The sequence below is a fragment of the Polyodon spathula genome, chromosome 21, assembly GCF_017654505.1.
Source record: "Polyodon spathula isolate WHYD16114869_AA chromosome 21, ASM1765450v1, whole genome shotgun sequence".
NCBI classification, from domain to species: Eukaryota; Metazoa; Chordata; class Actinopteri; order Acipenseriformes; family Polyodontidae; genus Polyodon; species Polyodon spathula.
The window spans coordinates 12,984,809-13,003,644 of record NC_054554.1 but is presented as its reverse complement, the minus strand read 5'-3'; the positions used below and the strand labels follow the sequence as shown (position 1 = coordinate 13,003,644).

Genomic DNA, 18,836 nt, shown 5'->3' with positions numbered 1-18,836 from the left:
CCCTTTTTGTGGATCAGTATTATGTTTGCAGTTCTCCAGTCTGTAGGTGTCAAGACAGTTGCATGATCTTGGGTAGCGGTTTGTAAATAACTTCTTTAATTTCTTTGAGTACTATTGGGAGGCTCTCGTCTGGATTTGTTTATTTTAAGAGCTCCTCGTCCCTTTTACACTTCTGTCTCTGTTATGCTGAAGTTATTTAAGACTGGATCAGAACAGGTCAACATTTGGGGCATGTTGCTGATATCCATCCATCCATTATTAATAACAGCTTAATCCTTTACAGGGTCGCGGTGAGCCAGCGCCTAACCCAGCATACACAGGGCACAAGGCAGGACTACACCCTGGATGGGACGCCAGTCCATCACAGAGCACCACACACACACACACACACACACACACACACCAAGGACAATTTAGAGTGACCAATCAACCTGACCAGCATGTCTTTGGACTGTGGGAGGAAACTGGAGTACCCGGAGAAGACCCGGAGAACATGCAAACTCCACACAGACAGACTCCTAGGCCAGATTCAAACCCAGGACCCTGGCGCAGTGAGGCAGCAATGCTAACCACTATACTTGTGAAAAGTAATCATTTACTATATTTGCTATGTTTTCTCTTCATCCATGATTTTGCCATTTGTATCTCTTAGATTTTTTACCTCCTCTTTGCATGTTCTCTTGCTGTTTTAATATTGAAAAAACTTTTTGGAATTGGTTTTAGCCCCCTTAGCAATGCTCATTTATATCTCTCTCTTGGCCTTTCTAGCTTCCTTTTTGACTTGTGTGCAGTTCCAAGTACTCTTTCTGTGTACTTTGTTCTTATTTTTTTTAATTGATCTATTAAACCATTTTGGCAATTTTGTTTTAGATTTGGATTTGTCTACTTTTGGGATGTAATTTTTTTACAGCTCTAGTACTGCATTTTAAAAAATAGCCATCCTTTTTAGGCATCTTATACTCTTGCGCTGTTAGAGTCAGTGGGAGTGAATTACCAGCAACAATGTTATGCAGGACATGCAGGAAGGCAGTACCTCACAGATACACAACTAAGCAAGGTTTTTTTTTGATAGTTATTTAAAGTCAGAAAAATGAATTGAAACACATATAGCAAGGTTTTTATAGTTATTTAAAGTCTTTTTTTAAGTCTTTTTACTTGACCAATAAGTGACAAGTTCCAAGGTAAACAATAGGGAACCAGACAACCGTAGCAAGATGTCAATCAAGATTTTATTCACACAAGATCAGGACACCACAACACAGCCCACAGCAGCATGCAAGCTGCACCTTTATACCCCAAAACCCTGTGAAAACTTGTAACATTTAGGCATAACTAGTCACGTTATTGGACAACATTCACAACCACACTGGGACCACAACTCGATCAGCGGTGCAGTCGTTCACATGCACAGACACTCAGGACACTGACAAAACACACAACAGTGACATATAAACATATAGAAAACCATATAACACATATCACAAATATTCCAGAGCGCTACAATATCCAGCACAACCCATGCATGCCCTCTCGTGCCTTATTACTTAAACATTTTATTTCTATTCAAACTTAATGTTTTAATAGTTTCACAAATCAATGGCTTGTGCATGTCCAATAAATAACTTATGTAGTAAGATATTTATTTAATACAGCGTTTACATTTTTTTATATATATATATATATATATATATATATATATATATATATATATATATATATATATGTGTGTAAATATGGTAAATAGCAAACTAGGTTAGCAACACTAACATTGAAAGAAAAAATAATATTACATTTTTTGCCAGGGAAAGTTTGTCTTGAAATGTTTCTAAACAGTAAACTTCACAGTTTTTTTAAACATATTCCCAACAAGTACACGCTTAACCATGAAGTGTTATAAATTACACAACACGATGAATCCGCTAATACCTTAATGACTATAGTGTATTTTTTATTAACTTTATCAGATACGAGTTAGCCACCCCTGATGCCCCTATTATTATGCCTTTTAATTTTTGTCCATTATTCTGACCTAAATTGATTTTGCCTTTTTTTTTCTTCCAGATTTAACACCTGGGTTTCAAAATTATTTTTGATGTATAGCGCTACCCCTCCGCCTCTTCTATCCTGCTTGTCTTTCCTACAGTGTATACCCACTAATACTATATTCGTCTCCATCGCTCTCGGATAACCAAGTTTCTGTAACACCTATTACATCATAGTTACTTGTTAGTGCAGTAGCTTCAAGTTCTAACATTTTGTTTCTGAGACTTTTTAGACAAATACATTTAATGGATATCTTACCTGAGTTGTTGCCCTTGTTTTGATTTCTGTTTTGTTGACTTCTCCCCCCCTTCCTTTCCTCAAGGATCCTTTCTCCGAGTAGACTGGTTCTCTTTCTAATTGGTATGAATACTGATTGTGGGGCAATATTAATCTAGTTCAAAACCCCACGATAATGACTAATGCTGAATCGTGTACAGAAGTTACCTTTGCACTCTTTACTGTGGCTGCCCAACAGACTTCAGTATCACAAAACAAGCTCATTACAATACCCTTCATAATCACTACAAGATGTAGAAATGAATATGAGTGCCAGCAGATGTCTATGATTACACGTGTAACAATTTTTTTTTTTGTTTGTTTTTTTTTTGTTCCTGGGTAGTAAGTGTTATTTCCTAATTGCTTATGCCTCAAAAGTATAGAAAATGGCTATTATTCCCCACAGACTTTACTTTTGTGACCAGGACAGTGATATTTCAAAATATCACTATTTCCAATGGGAAAACAAGCAAATGTGTGTCTTTTCGTTCACATAAGGTCAGAAAAAAACAACATATGAATCCAAATTAACATGTATTTATACTAAAGTAATACAAAAATGACTACAAAAGATTTAGAAGTGAGTAGTTTTTCAAGATTTACGATTATACTGTATTTAATAGGCTGGAAGTAGATCCAACAGAGCTGTATACAACCAATGAGCCACTACATCTCACCACTGGGTAAGATTAAGGAACATGACAAAGCTTTGACACAAATGCTGCCTCGGTTTCAGTAGATCAAGCAAAACCCTTCCAATATGGTATAGGTGGAGAGAAAACAAGCTTTGTGACTGACACAAATAACTATTCGATTACACATTAGATTGGGTTTACATAATATTTGTAAGCCTCCCTCTGCTCTATGCTTAAAGAGGAATGTTTGATGCATGCCTTGACAGAAAACAGTCTCCCTTTTCAAAATCTTTAAGAAAAATAATCTTATTTGTGAGCCATACAAGATTCTTTTTTTCTTTTTTTTCAGCACAGAGCAGACAGAGCAAAAAATGCAGTAAAAAAAAAAAATCAATAAGAGATAGATTTAATAAAAAAAAAGAAGACTGCAGCACTGTTTGATCTGAATTATTTCCCTGATTCCTGGCTCTTTTATAAAGCATGTCTAAGAACTCAACCAATCAAAGTTACAGATTTGTTCAAATTCCAGTACATCTCAGCCAGTACTGAGGAGCAAAAGGTTTTAAAAATTTTGAGACCGCATTTTTTTAATAGCAATTCCTGAATTTTCCACTGTGCCAAGGTGACTTATTTAATTAAGACAAAAACATGATGCTATCATCTGCCTTTCTGCAATTACCTTATCATATTATCATTTTACTCAACGATTCCATGCATGAAATATTGAAAATAGATGAAAAAAGTAGTTTTGGACACAAAATAAATATATTTTTTATTTAAATTTTCTTAAAATTGTTTTCCATTGGAGTATATGGTGGGGAAATGGTATCCTCATATGAGGTCATCCTGCATTTGCATATTCCATTTGTCCCCATATGAAAAATAGAAGAAATTTTGTTTTATCTGTCCCCTGTGGCAAAGTGGCTTGCAGTGCGCAGGTGTAGAGGTGATGCAGTGCTCAAAAAACAACAAACAACAGAGTTCACAGTCCAAACAATTCTCTATTTTGTTGCACTTTTGGCACCATTAAATAATAAATAACACTGGCAACTACAAAGCAATGTGTAATTGCACAGCTAAATAATACAGGGTTTCAGTCCCGAAATAATAATACAGGCAGGGCTCCATGTCCTTTCTCGCGGTGCTCCCATGCTGGTGGTGAATACAGTAATTGCGACTGGTGCAGTATTTTTAATCTGGGTTGGATGCTGGCTTGACAGCAACAGCTCCTGGTTGTTAGATGTCTACCAATTACAAAGCAAACACTATTAATACAAAAGAAAACACTCACAGAAACACTCACAGTTTACAGTTTTTGGAATCCGTCCGTAACCAAAACAAAAGAACAGATGGCTCAGCCACATCCCCTTATATACCTTCAGCCACGCCCCCTTTGGTAGCGAGTGCAATTACGTCTTCTCCAACCCATGACTGACACATCACCTACCGCAGAAAGGCGCTGACTTCTAGTATTATGGCTTCGCCCCCTTTTTGGATGGCTGACTTCCGCCTGACCCTGGAATGAACTGTCAAACCATCTAGTCCGGGGCACACTGTTCCTGTTATATCGTACCCTCACAGATTGTTGACTTGGATCCATTCACTCTCTGTCACATCCCCATATGAGATTGCCATGCAATAAGGGTTAATTTACATTCATTTTCATATTGTATGTCCCCTAAACTAGGATTTGTAACTGAAATGAATGTGGAGTATGTATAAATGAAACTGGAAAATCAAGTCAGACATCTTTAACACAATAAGGGACACCACTCACACAACCTATTCATTTAAACCTACTAAATTGCAACAGCAACTATTGTACTTTGCGTCAACAGTTTTAACAGGGTGGTCGTCATGGTTAAGGGCTTATTAGTGGTCTTTTCACAGTAACAGAGCCCTGCAGTTAAGCAGTCAAGTCTAGATCAGATGTCTTTGATTTCTCTCTTGGATAAAAAGCGTCATTGCAATAAAGTAACAGATTTTTTGTGGGCTTAGTGATATTTATTTATTTATTTATTTATTTATTTATTTACTTGAAGTTGCCTGGCTCTGTCATTTCTCTCATCCAGAACTTCATACACTGGTGATTAGAGAGAAAAGCCCACCAGAGAGGAAACACAAAACATATGTTAAACACTCTTTACTTATTGCATTTATATCAATCTGCATTGATTGTGGGAAGCCTGTCAGCATGTTAGTACATTTTTTCACTCCACCAGGAGGATGACTTATCCTCAAATGTACTTACTTCAGCTGGCAAAAATGTCACACTGGCAAACACAAGCGTTTTTCCAAAACGCTAAAAAAAAAAAATGTTGAATCAAAACTTTAGTTGCATGTAAATTGATAAACCATAATGCAGTCCTGGATGAACTCCAGAAATACTATGTGCAGTTAAATCTAAACCATACATCAGTATGGTCTAAACGATATTCTGTAGGTACAATTGTTATGTTTTTAAAAAACAGTATTTTATACATTTTGCTGTAAGGAATGTTACTTCAAAACTCAAGTAAACACATATTAGAATAGTCTTTCACTTTTAATGAACTGAAACACCTTGTATAATACAGTATTTGAGTCCTCATTTAAATTCATAAAGCGATGAAGAGTCAATAAAGTGGCTGTCATTCTCTGGTTGACTCAGTTATCAGACATATTCATTCTCGTACAAACAACACACACCAAATAAGAAAGCAAAACTCGGCACTTTGGGTAGCTAAACTGCAGTTTGGTGTTGGTGAGAGAATGCCGCTCTAATCCCTTTGTTCAGGTACAGTAGCTATGATTTATCATTCACTATCATGTCTCCTTGCACAGCTTTCATTTTGTGGTTGTATTAACTGTGCGATAAAGAATTAGTGAAATGTCTTTCTGGTGTTGTGGGTGCCCCACTTGCAAGCAATGCACACAAGGAACATTTGATAAGGTTTATGTAGATTTAATAAGGCATTCTGATCACCATACCATTTTTGATTACATATGCAGTTGGACAGATTACAGTGATTTTACTACATAAGGAAAGAACACAAACTACCATTCTAAAACAAATTTGGAACATCTTACAAACCTAAAATCACTGGTTCAGTAACTTTATTGGGGTAGTTTTTTTTTTTATTATTTATTTCTGAAACTTCTGGTTACAAGCCTGTTTCCTTAACCACTGGACCATACAGCCTCCCAATGCAGTAGTATTAAGCTACAGTTGTGTACAGTGTATTAAAATAACTTACATTTTGATTGAAAAATAACTTACATAGACAGTAATGTTTATCATAGACTAAATCTCAGCATGGTTGACGTCACCTGCATGAAAAATAATCCTGCCCAAGACGCGTCTCAGAATTCCATTCTACTGCAAAGACCGTTAAAAACAGGTACATCACCATCGGTCATATACTTCAGCCACTTAACACTATCTTCTTCATCAAGCTTTTCAGGGACATTGACAATGGACTAAACAAAGGTTAATGATTGCTGGATTTTTACCTAGTGTAATAATAACAAAGCACTTTTAGGGAGATGAACACCAGTGTGTGTGTTAAACCAACACACACAGCACTTAAAGAGTAACTAGCGGGGTTCCAAAAATATATAGCTACAACTGTTTAAATAACGTACCTGAAATGTTTCTTTTCATTGTTAACATCCTGACAAATTATTACACTTATAACTTTAAAGTCTATTTCAATGCTCTTTTCAAAATGTCCGCTCTAGTGCACTGGGGTTTGAGACCCGTCCTTTAAATCACTGCAGGAAAAGGGATTTAAAAAAAAAAATTTAAAATAATAACAAGTGCTTTGTCTTTTGTGTTTTGTACCACATCATGGATCGTTATTGCCGTGTTACCTGAAATTGTGGGCAATAATCCTTAATCCTTACACATTAGTGCATTAGAGAGAAGACATTCTGAAAATAGATTTGAAACTGACTTTGAAGTTATAAGTGAAGTTAAAGTTGTCACGATGTTAACAATGAAAAGAAAAATTTCAGGTACGTTATTTAAACAGTTGCAGCAATTTTAGTTTATACATTTAAATTATGGCTGTCAATTAATCACAGTTAATTCAGAAATTTAGGATCGTTACAAACCAATGAATCAAGCAAAGTACAATACTATACCATGCTGTTGGACAACTATTGACTGTAGACCCATTAACATTGTCGTAGCTTTGATTTACTTCAGTAACCACGTTTAGTTTTAAATGATATTATTTCAATTATACAACCGTTACTCGGTGAATGTTTTATTTTATTTAGGCAATTTCAAGTTATTAATATTAATAATAAAGATAATTTTTTTTATTATTATTATTATTATTATTATTATTATTATTATTATTATTATTATTATTATTATTACTTAAACAGCAATAAGAACATCAGTTCATAAGTAAAGTAAGGTGACTAATAAACGGACTCCATTGTGATTTAGCAGTTGGTTCAAACAATTTAACAACAACGCTGGATTGTAAATAAATCTAAAACTATAAAGAGAATCCAGAAATAGAAAAATAGGGTTTTTATGCTGGGTTGTTTTTTGGATGATGAGGATGATGATCTACTGTTTTTTTTTTGTTTGTTTGTTTTTTTTTTTTTTTTTTGGGGGGGGGGGGGGGGTTCCAAAATTAAACAAAAACATAATACAAGAAAATACAACAAATGATATACAAAAGAACTCATACACAAATGAGAGAAAAAGTCTCCACTGTCCCTGGTCTCGCTCCATTCAGTCTGGCTATAACCCACTCCAGGCTGACTCTGTCTCTAAACACAGTCAACCAATAGTTAGCCAAAGCAGTCGAAGGCTCAATCCAAAGTTTAAGAATAACCTTTTTGCAGCTGTTAAACCCGCCAGTATAATTTTACACTGCATAGAATTAAGGCTAATCCTTGAATCATCATTAAGCAAAAACAAACAAGGTTCAGGCACCAGCTGAAAACCTAGCAATATGGAAAGCATATTGGCTACATGTTTCCAGAATGTTGAAATTACTGGGCAGTCTCAGAACATGTGAAGCACAGTACCAGGTGTTCCAAGATTACAAATATTACATGAGGAATCAGGGATAAGTTTCATGCAGAAACGTCTACAGGGAGTGGCATATACTCTATGAATAAGTTTGTAATGTATCAATTGATGGGGAGGGTTTTTTTGAGGCTGTAAAGGTGTTTGACCATGCCTTGCCCCAATTAGGGGGACAACCCAAATTTCCCAATTCCTGATCCCTGATTTTAGCAACCACCAAAGAGCTGTAAGATTTATGTAAAAGATTATTATAAATATTAAAAACAACCCCTCGGACTGACTTGGATGGATCAATCCAGCCTGCAACTGGATGAAATGGCAGAGCTGCATCCCATAGTACACCATAAACATGTATAGTTGACCTAAGTCTTAAATACATGAAATAAGAGAAACTGGGAAGGGAGAATGCCTCCTTGATGTCTTGGAACGTACGGAGACCACCACCATCAAATATATCCTTAAAAGAGGCAATACCTCTCACTGGCCAGGATGGATAAATAAAGGGTTGGTTTCCTGTCAGGATGAAGTAGTTATTCCAGATTGGAGAAAATGTATTAAATTTGTTAGAACCCCCCTGATGATGATCATGATGATGATGATGATGATGATGGTGGATGATGAGGAGGATAATAATAATAATAGCATCAGTAATAAAAACAAACGTAAATGAGATCAATGCAGTAATTGTATCAGTTAAATATGCAATTAACTGAGAATTTTTTTAAAATCAAGATTACTCGAGATTAATTTTTTTAATTGCTTGACAGCCCTAATTTAAGTATTTACATAACATGGCTATTTCTCATCTGCTGTATATTTTGTATGTTGTGAACTGAAATGAAGTATAATGACCACCATAAACAGTTGTTACCTACTGAATTTGGTAGGGTTTATTTAAGGGCATATGTTTGTTAGAACCGGTGCTGTAATGCCGAATTAATTTCACCCACTTGTGACTAAATCATCAAGATTAAACAAGACTTTAGTAGTTCCACAGGTCAGCATCATTCACTCATTTTATACCAACGTCATTACATCAATTAATCATTTGTACAGAGACCTGAAAGGTTTCCAAAAAAACCGGTTTCAGTGATGTGCACATAAAGAAAAAGTCAACTTTCGTTAGGTTGAAAGCCAAACAGAATTTTCTACGAATAAAAGTCAAGAAGAAGAAGAAGAAGAAGAAGAAGAAAGAAGAAAAAGGACACATTTTATTGTAAACACTCCTTATGGGCAGTTGAATTAGCAGCTGATTAGTGCAAAATGTTACTGCATATAATTAGCAGCAGATATAACTGAATAGCAGAAGTAAACAAATAATGCATACATTTAAATTCTTAGTTGGCAACATGTGTCAAGTTAGAGATCCTTTGCAAAGATAACATCGTGTAACAATTTTTTTTTTTTTTTTTTTTTTTTTTTTTGTTCCTGGTTAGTAAGTGTTATTTCTTAAATGCTTATGCCAGAAAAAAACAACATATGAATCCAAATTAACATGTATCTATACTAAAGTAATACAAAAATGACTACAAAAGATTTAGAAGTGAGTAGTTTCACTCACTTCTAAATCTTTTGTAGTCATTTTTGTATTACTTTAGTATAAATATATGTTAATTTGGATTCATATGTTGTTTTTTTCTGACTTTATGTGAAAAGACACACATTTGCCCGTTTTCCCATTGGAAATAGTGATATTTTGAAATATCACTGTCCTGGTCACAAAAGCAAAGATTGTGGGGAATAATAGCCATTTTCTATACTTTTGAGGCATAAGCAATTAGGAAATAACACTTACAACCCAGGAACAAAAATTGTGTTACATAGTGTAATATTACAATTGGAAAGAATACACTAACTATTTAGCAATGATAACTATCTCCACAGAAGTTCACATGTGCTTGTCCTGTCATGTTTGAGAATTCATTTACACCACCTATATTCCCTTCTTTTTTTTTTTTTTTTTTACAACCTACTCTCATGTCTTTTTATGGTGTAGTAAAATAGACTTTACAAAACTTAATTTAGCTTTGTTGGTGAATTTTGTGCTCTCAATCTAATGAGAGTTCATCTCTACACAGTTCAGTAAACACTGACAGCTTCAAAAACATTGTAGGTAAAATTCCAATCAAGGGAGGCACAGTTACAAGCAGAACTGTGTGCTATACAGAATGTAGTGAATGTATAGAACATATAAAAACCTTTTAACCCGGCGTCTCCCGGACTGAAGATGAAAGATATTAAAAGGCCAAAGCATACCATTTTGGAATGAGGAAACTCACTTAGCAATGCACTTATACAAGAGATAATTTAGCTAAAATATTATAAAACACAACCTGTGGTTACCATATTGAGTACATTAGTAATCCTTCCGTGTGTGGCAGTGTACCCCTCCCTGTGTGTACTTTGTGTTATATGTTGTGTCTGGTGTGTTAATGTTGGTGTATAGCTATTGGTGCACGGGATATATTTGGGTCTGTGTAACACAAGTGATTTAAAATATATGGTTGTATTTAGGCAAAGGGATTGCACACGTGCAGATAAAGTATGTAATAGTATATGAGCACAGGATTGCACAAATTAGTTCACATGCAGGGATTCATGTGAATGATTAATTAGTAATTGAATCCCGGCACAACAGTATATCTAGAGGCACGAAGCACTCACTCAGGGTTGTGTGTTCGAGAGTGGAGAACGGGTGTGGAGAGGAGGTAAAAGAATAAGAAAAGAAATAACAATAGCTAAGTGTGCTGGCTTTTAAACCAGCACGATACTTGTCTGTCTGTTTTGGCTAACGTGCTGTTTTCCTTTACAAAGTGTTTTTGTCTGTTTAAACTTTTTATTTGCAATAAACCAGCGCAAGCAAGCGCATTCACCATTTTACCTTGCAGTACAGTGTGTTTCTTCTAGGTCTGACTTCATCCACCAGCCAGCTTGCCACACTGGGATGTTACTAGGAGGCACATAATCCATTTATGTTGGGTTAAAGTAAGTGTAGCAAGAGGAATGGTTTGGCTAGGTGGAAATGGGTAGATGCAGTAGCTTAATTTTAAGCATTTCTCTGGGACCACCTCAAAACCTGGTTGTCATTTCATCCTGAACTAAACGCCTGGTAACATCAATAGTTTTAATAGAAAGAATAATATTCCAAGTGTACCACTGGGGGACTGAAAAGCAGTGTTCAAAAGTAATAGTGTTTCTAGGGTTATGATTGTGTTTATTGTTGGGTCATTGAACTATTGATGTTCGTGGAGCATTTGGCTCCATACAAACTGACAATGTGAACCTGGGATTTACTGAATGACAATATAAGTACAGTTGTCCCACGTTATACCGCCCCCCTTTACAATGCCACCCTAGCATACCACCAGCTATTCTCTCTGAACAAATGTCACCATTATAAAAACTGTGCTATTTTTACCTGTTATATCGCCACCCCGATGTCTGCCACCCACCAACTTCCCAAGCCAAGCAAACGTAAATATAAGAATTGTAGTTTCCCTCATTGTAGCGCCAGCGAAATAATCATGGCCAATTAAAACAACTAGTTATGCAGTTAACCTTTGACTGGTTTTCCTAATTCGTTGTTAACTGAACATTCATACCAATGTGTGACAGGATGTCATCAGGCCAGAAGCAGGAACTGATACAGCTACTGCAGGTAGGGTGCAATGGCGTTGCGTCGTCTTTTTTTTTTCAAAAATAACAAAATAAAAGGTTTAAACAAAAACAAATCCTGAACACAAGAAAAAACTTTTTGTAGGTCAGGCTGGGCAGTATCCTTCACTGGTCCTACTTTCTTTTATTCTTTACTTTTTAATTTTAACTCTCCTCTCCTCTCCTCTCCTCTCCTCTCCCTCTCCTCTCCTCTCCTCTCCTCTCCTCTCCTCTCCACTCCACTCCATTCCTCTTCACCGGTGTGCAGAGCAGCAAGCTTTTATATTAGTGACAGAGGGATTAACTAACTATCAATTATTCAATAATTCCTCAGGCACATTCTGCACAAGTTTACAAAATTATACTGGCAGAGGGCAAACTGTCAAACTCGCCTCTGCCAGAACACACACACACACACGGCTTTCTCCGTCATAAATATAAATACAAAATAATAACTGCAAACGGGCGGAGGGGTACCCCTTTTAAAATAAACAAACAATATTAAACAGCATGGCTTTTCCCTGTCCTCTTATCATGTGCAGGGCTCCCTGCCCCGTCACACAATGTCATTAGCACTCCCACTCCCAAAGCAAAACACGAAGTACAGAATGGCGAGTTGACCCTATATTTAAAACCAGAGCAAAAAAAAAAAATCTGCATGTATGCATCTGAAAATAAGAAAGCAAGTCAGCAAGACAATGTTTTCTCGCCTAAGTGAGGCATATACTGTTAATTGAAAGACAATTGGAGACATTGTAATGGATAAAAACAAATGGCTTACCTTGATGGACCGGATCGATTTGTTCAACCTGAAAAAGGCTTGATGCAGTCTAAAAGAAGTGACTTTTAAAAACCACTGACTTTTTTTTTTGTCCAAATGATCAGAACAGTAAATAAAAAAATAAATAAATAAATAAAAGTATGCTTTGTTTTTATGAAATTGTTGTTTTTTGGTGATTACAATACAGGAAAGCCATAGTACGAATGGGAAAAGCATGTGTACACATTGTGTATGCTGTATGTGGAGTGAACAGTAAACATGAACAGACCCCAATCCAAGGGGCACTTTATCCTGAGAAAAATCTCAAGAGATGCAAGCATAAGCCTTATAAAAGCTTCCTGCGGTATATCAAGGTAAAAGCACAGCAAAGCTAAGTAAAGCTAATCTTATTTGGAAAGCATTTCGATACCAAAGTATTACTCTGAAGAAAGCCTGGCAGAGCTATAAGAAGACAGCATTGTTTGGAAAAATAATGATATGTACAATTTCTCAGTGGTCCTGATGCAGTAGAACACTGTGCCACTGATATGGTACAAAGGTACTTCAATGGATTACAAGCAGTGTGTGTTAAGTGCTTATACATTGCAAAACCATCGATATGTAAAAATAGTCAAATAGGCAAGGAAGTATGGAAAAATAACCTCTCATAAAGAGTCATTCTACAGTAAATGTCTGGCAATAATCACTGGAAAATAATGGGTACATAGGAATGACAACCATAGTCAAGTTTGCACATCACAACTTTACGGCATCCTGTTATCACAGGGTAAAAGGGATTAAAATTCCAGTGAAAGTGTGCATGAGAGAAATAGACTCAACAAAGATCTAAACAGACCCAGTCTACAACCTTGATTTTTAGTTTTGATTAGTTAATTCACTTTGTGTCTGTAGGGCCAGCACAGGTACATCTCAATAGTGTGAGCACCAGTACAAAGAGAGACCTTTGGGTTTCAGAGATGAGGTCTTTCATCATTGGTACATTGAGAGGTAGTATAAAGTCATACGGGCTATCTCCACTGATTATGAAAAGGGGGATCCCACCCAGGAACTACACTCCCACTGGTAAGACATGACAATACATTCCTCACTTACCCACAAGCTTACACTGGAGCCTGTGCAGTGTGGCCATCCGGAACAGGATGTGAGATCTGAGTATGAACAGTGTTTGGCTGTCTGCCTAGTGATAGGATTAGTGAGTCAATTCTGAACCTTATTTTTACTCAAGCAGGAGGTACATGTTTTGAAGATGTGGGCCAGTGCTTTCAAAATTAAGACTAGTGGAGGAAAATGCAAGATAAGAGTGGGGTTAGGAGGATTATCAATTGACAGTGTCACCAGTAATCAGCAGTCAAATTCATTTTTCCGGTTTAGATATCATTTTTTGGTGCCTGTTTCCTACATTTTTTCACAGTAAAGCCTTCTGTTCACTTTTTCCTGCAGCAGACTGACACTTTTGACCACTTTGTTTTTACAGTTTAACAAGCATTGTCTTTTGAAATGTGCATGCCTACACTCATCGAACATTGTTGGTATCAAGCCCTATTAACGTTTACCACTGTAAAGTTTTAGAAGCTTCCATGTATATGCATTTACAGTGGTGTACTCTGACACTGCATACTGCTGAGTTACTACTATGCTACTGATACACAGTGTACAGCACTTAGAAGTCTGAACTGTATTTCTATAAGTACTATAAGTGCTAAACATGCTGAAATCATGTAATACGTTATTCATTTGCATTTGAGAAGTACAGCAGAACCTCAGTTACAAGCACTGTGGGAATGGAGGTTGTTTGTAAGTCTGAAATGTCAGTAACTCTGAAAATAAGTTTTCAGTGGTTTTAATAAATGTGTATACCTGCTATCTACATCCTTAAACTGGTGAATAATGCATTACTCATAATGTTATAACATCCTTGAAAATGGTACTATAAATGGAAAAAGGTCCAGTTGAAGTTACCTTTGAAATTGTAACTGTAGCAAAAACACAGACTTAAATGTCCAGGAAAGAGTGGGTTAACGTAGTGCTTGCCTTTATTTTATTTTAATGCATTCATGCAGACTGCTTAGTCATTCAACCTCCTGTCATTCAAACTGTGGTTGTTTGAAACTAAAATCTTCCTAGTTAAATTGCCTGTACTTGCTTTGAAATCTGCCTCACGTTTGTCTGGATGCATTTGTTGGGTACAGTAATGTTCCTACTTCACGTCCAGCACGCCACGTATAAGAGTGCCTACCTGGTTCTATTGTGATTGCATACTTACGGCTGAAAGTGGGGTGTTCGTTTGACAGGTCAGTTTGGTGTTCATAACTCTGAGGATCTACTGTAGTACATCGACAGTATTCATTCAATAATATCCAAATAGTTTAAGTGCTATGTTAGTTGAGAACAAAACGGTAGTCTGTTAGTACTAGTGAGAATTGTACTGTTTTTTTTTTTTTTTCTGGTAAGCGGTATAACTTCATTATTCATATGGAAATGTTTTTATCATCTTTATTTTAAAATGTTTTATATGCATGCGTGATAGTGGCTTTTTCTGCAGGCTGACAACTTAATTGAGAATGGCCAGACCCCAGATTTTTTTTTTTTAAATGTTCACATCAGCTCAGTTCACAGATGTTTCAAAATTAACATTTTGTCCACAAGCAGTTGGCTATTTGAACAAAAACCTTTTTAGAGAAAATGCATTTCACAGGCCAGCTGCACGTCTTGTGAAGGAAATATGAATGCTGGAAAGTCAATCAACACTGCATAAATGACTTTGCCTTTGACTTAAAAACCCTACTTTTTGATTAATTCACACTCAACCACTTCCAAAATCATTCTCTATGATGCTATAACATTGTAATTGGCAACACCCCCTTTAGTGTCAAAATACATCTAATCCTGTAGTTTGTGGCAAACTGATTGAAACTTTACCCATACTCAGCCCTGTATACTGGAATTTGATACAAGATGAAAATCTGTAGATTTTGAAAATACTTAAAAAGTGTACAATTATTAATGTCTGAATGTTAGAGACATCACACTTCCTGAAATGATCCACACTTCCAGTCCTTTAGTTTACCTACCATAAGCCAGCAGCAAAGTGCATTATGGTTATGATTATGAGACAATGCAGCTTTAAAAAAAACTATATGTGTGTGAGTATTGCCGTTTTAAAAATTCACCCAATTCCTTACTGGCAGCTTGTTTATAATGAAGCAATAACAGATTAACATTGCATAAAAACACAGCTCAAGCCATACACATAGTATGGTTTTCCTGGATGCTAAGCAAAGTATCTATCTGGTTAGATTCCTATATACACTGAGACATAAAGTAGAATGACCCCACATTGCCAGCAGCTGATATGCTTCACAGACTTTCAAGAAAAGGCATCCTCCTTCCTTGAGTTCCCTGCCAAATCTCATATACAGTACTTCTTCAAATCAGGTTGAAGACTTAATCTAAGCATTCATTTTGTAAACACCTTCTCTCTGCATGTATCTGGCTGCATAATGTTTAATAAAATGTATCAATTTGTTTTTTTAGGAAGAAAATACAGTATATCATGCTGAATGACAAGACATACTGTACTGGGACATTGTGCAACTTAATGTAAATGATTTTGCAATTATAAATTGTCCCACCCTATCAAATTAAAACTAACTAAAACTACTTCCTTGGTGTCATTTATTTACATTCTCCAACAGTCAAGCCTTCTGTGTACTCAGCTTTTTCAGAAAGCAACCCATGTTGACAGTTCAGTTTGTTTACATTCATAACAAGTTTCAGCTGTAAAGGTTTAAGCCCAATTTACAGCAACAGGAGTTTACTATAAATAATAGATTTTTTAAAGAAAGACGATTTTAAAAAGGCATTTTCGAACGTTGTTTTTGTTAGTGAAAATATACGGGAAACAAGTACATACAAATAGTAACCACTATAAGCACTTTTGTAATATTAAAACAATACAAATGATACAGCACGTCACCTTTAAATACAAAGCTCCTGGTTTAAAACCCTAAAAAATCTGAATTTGTCTGAAATGGGTCCCACCCCATTCAAAGCCACTCTCCAGTCTGTGTCTTACTTGCCTCTACTGCAGTGAGACTTCTGCATTCCTGAAAAGCAGATATCTGATGCGCTCTATTATTTTACTCTACCTGAATAACACAATGGACAATACCGAATATTTCGACAACAATTATTTTTAGTTTAGCTCAAAAACAGCATATAGTAATGGAAAGAGTTGCATGAGTTGTATAAAGTGACGCTGTAATAAGTGAAGGCTCCCTATCCTATTTTGTTCATTTCTTGTGCCAACATGTTTTACAAGAACATTATCGAAATAAGTGAATAGTATATGAAATCATTCAAATTCGACATAATTTATGCATGCAAGTCTTAGTCAACTTAAATAGCTTTTGAACTACCTAAACATTAAATTGTAAATTGTTTACCGGTACCGTACCATAAACTTAAGAACTTATGCAATTCATTTAAATATGTTGTTTAAGTCACGTTTTATAATATTCTACCATGTAAGCATTATAGGTTCTAGTTAAATCGTGTCAAAATACGTCTTATGCATGCATTATCGGCACCTAAGTTCAATTTAAGGACACGACCCCATTCTTTAATTAGAACGTTAATTGCTTTATTGAACACAAAGAGACTCACCCTATCCAGCTTGTTAGGCAATAAAATATCCCGTGATGGCGTTTCGTGTTGTGCAAGTTCTGGAAACGAGACAGAAGTGAAGCAAGTTTTCTCCAAAGAACTGCTTGAAGTTGTAAAGTCGTTGCCAGTTGTTTTTTGCGTCCCCAGAACAGTCACACAGACTCTATTTTGCAGCGAGTCGGGATTCCCTTCCCACCCACTCACGTGCGGCCATAACACTTGCGTTGTCAGGGCTCGCTCAGTATACCATTATGAAAGGATAGCATACCAATATCCACTGTCATATAATTAATAACACGGGATTACTACATTACTGGGTCAAATACAGTTTACATTCAGAAAGAAAACAAGACGTTGATATAGGCAGAGCTTAATTTATTAGCAGTCTCTTAACTATATGTAAAGAATTATAAGTAAAACTGGCTCAATGTAATTTTGAGGCAATTGGATTGCCAGGTTTCATTTCCCTTGACACTAATATATTCTCTAGTACTATTTTTAAGATTTTGTAATCATAAAATATATGCAAAGCGGTGATACAAGCAACACCCGAGGTGCATGCATTCACATTTCCTCAGTACTGAATGCATGCACCTGTAACAAGACACAACAGCTTTAGTGCCAGTGTGGTCAAATTAGACCACTTGGAATTATACAAAATTGTTGTGAGACAGACTATATTAACATATGAATACATTTAAACAAGATTAGCTTTATTGAAATACATATTGTTATGTTTGCAGTGTTCTCATATTAACAGAAGGGATGTATTTATTTATTTATTTATTTCTAGTGTTAATTTACAGTGAGCTGCATTGAACTGAAACTGATGGCATCAATAACTTGTATCTGGTGGTTGTTTGCAGTTATGAGGACATTACGGTACTTTAAAAGTCTGGTTATTTAAATACATTTTTCTTAAATTATTTTATTAGAATAAAATGAAATCGATAATGAGACACTTCTGCATGATCTGTTACTGTCTATTTATCTCAGGAATTCTGTAGCCAATAACCAGAGGAAGAGCACAAGCTGCATTTGGACAAATAACTGATAACTGTTGTACTATAGTACAGAAAAGTAGTGTTCATTGAAATAGATGGGCATACTGTACAATGTCAGCTGTGACACCAGAATCCCAAAAATTGTGAACTGGAAAAACGTTACCTGTAATCGAAATGTATTCTGACTGTAGTGCTGCGTTGACTTTGCATCTTATTTGATTCATTTTGTTATGGATCTACAGTATACCAATATGGACTAGAGGTGACACTTGTGGTTGAAAATGTGACAGTCAGTGGGCAATAATGCTGTATTGCTTGCTTTTTCTAATTATAAATTATTAAAATCATTAATGGAAATCTATGATGTCGTGGCTGTGGCTCATTTTTTAGTTTTTATTGTGGGGTGGCGTCAGGTGGCATTATTGATTGCTCGACCATAGACCATTTTTCAGCAACAGCATAAACAATTGTGGTCAATTGGGATGCAGGATCTAAGGTCATAATAATCTAACATATTTCTCTGTGCATCATCTGTCACCGGCTCCATGCAGGTTGCTGGTCTTCTGTAGTTCCCAAGTAAGCTTTAAATGGTAAGGGTCAGCTTTAGACATTACTATTGGGAGAACAATGATGCAGCCCCAGCAAGCCAGTTGGATTACAACATTTAAATAAACGTGCTGAAAATATATATATATATATTAGTTGTGTTATGACATGTGTTATGACATGTGTTGGGTTATGACATG

At 35.9% G+C, this 18,836-nt stretch overlaps 1 long non-coding RNA gene across 1 annotated transcript in view; it reads right to left on the bottom strand.

The window, feature by feature from the left end:
* Positions 1–17,285, bottom strand: part of LOC121296131 — a 42,259-nt gene extending 24,974 nt beyond the window's left edge. Inside the window, exon 1 of the long non-coding RNA XR_005947020.1 lies at positions 17,087–17,285. This is a non-coding gene — a long non-coding RNA (uncharacterized LOC121296131). The remainder of the gene's footprint in view (positions 1–17,086) is intronic.
* Between the last annotated feature and the right edge of the window lie 1,551 nt (positions 17,286–18,836).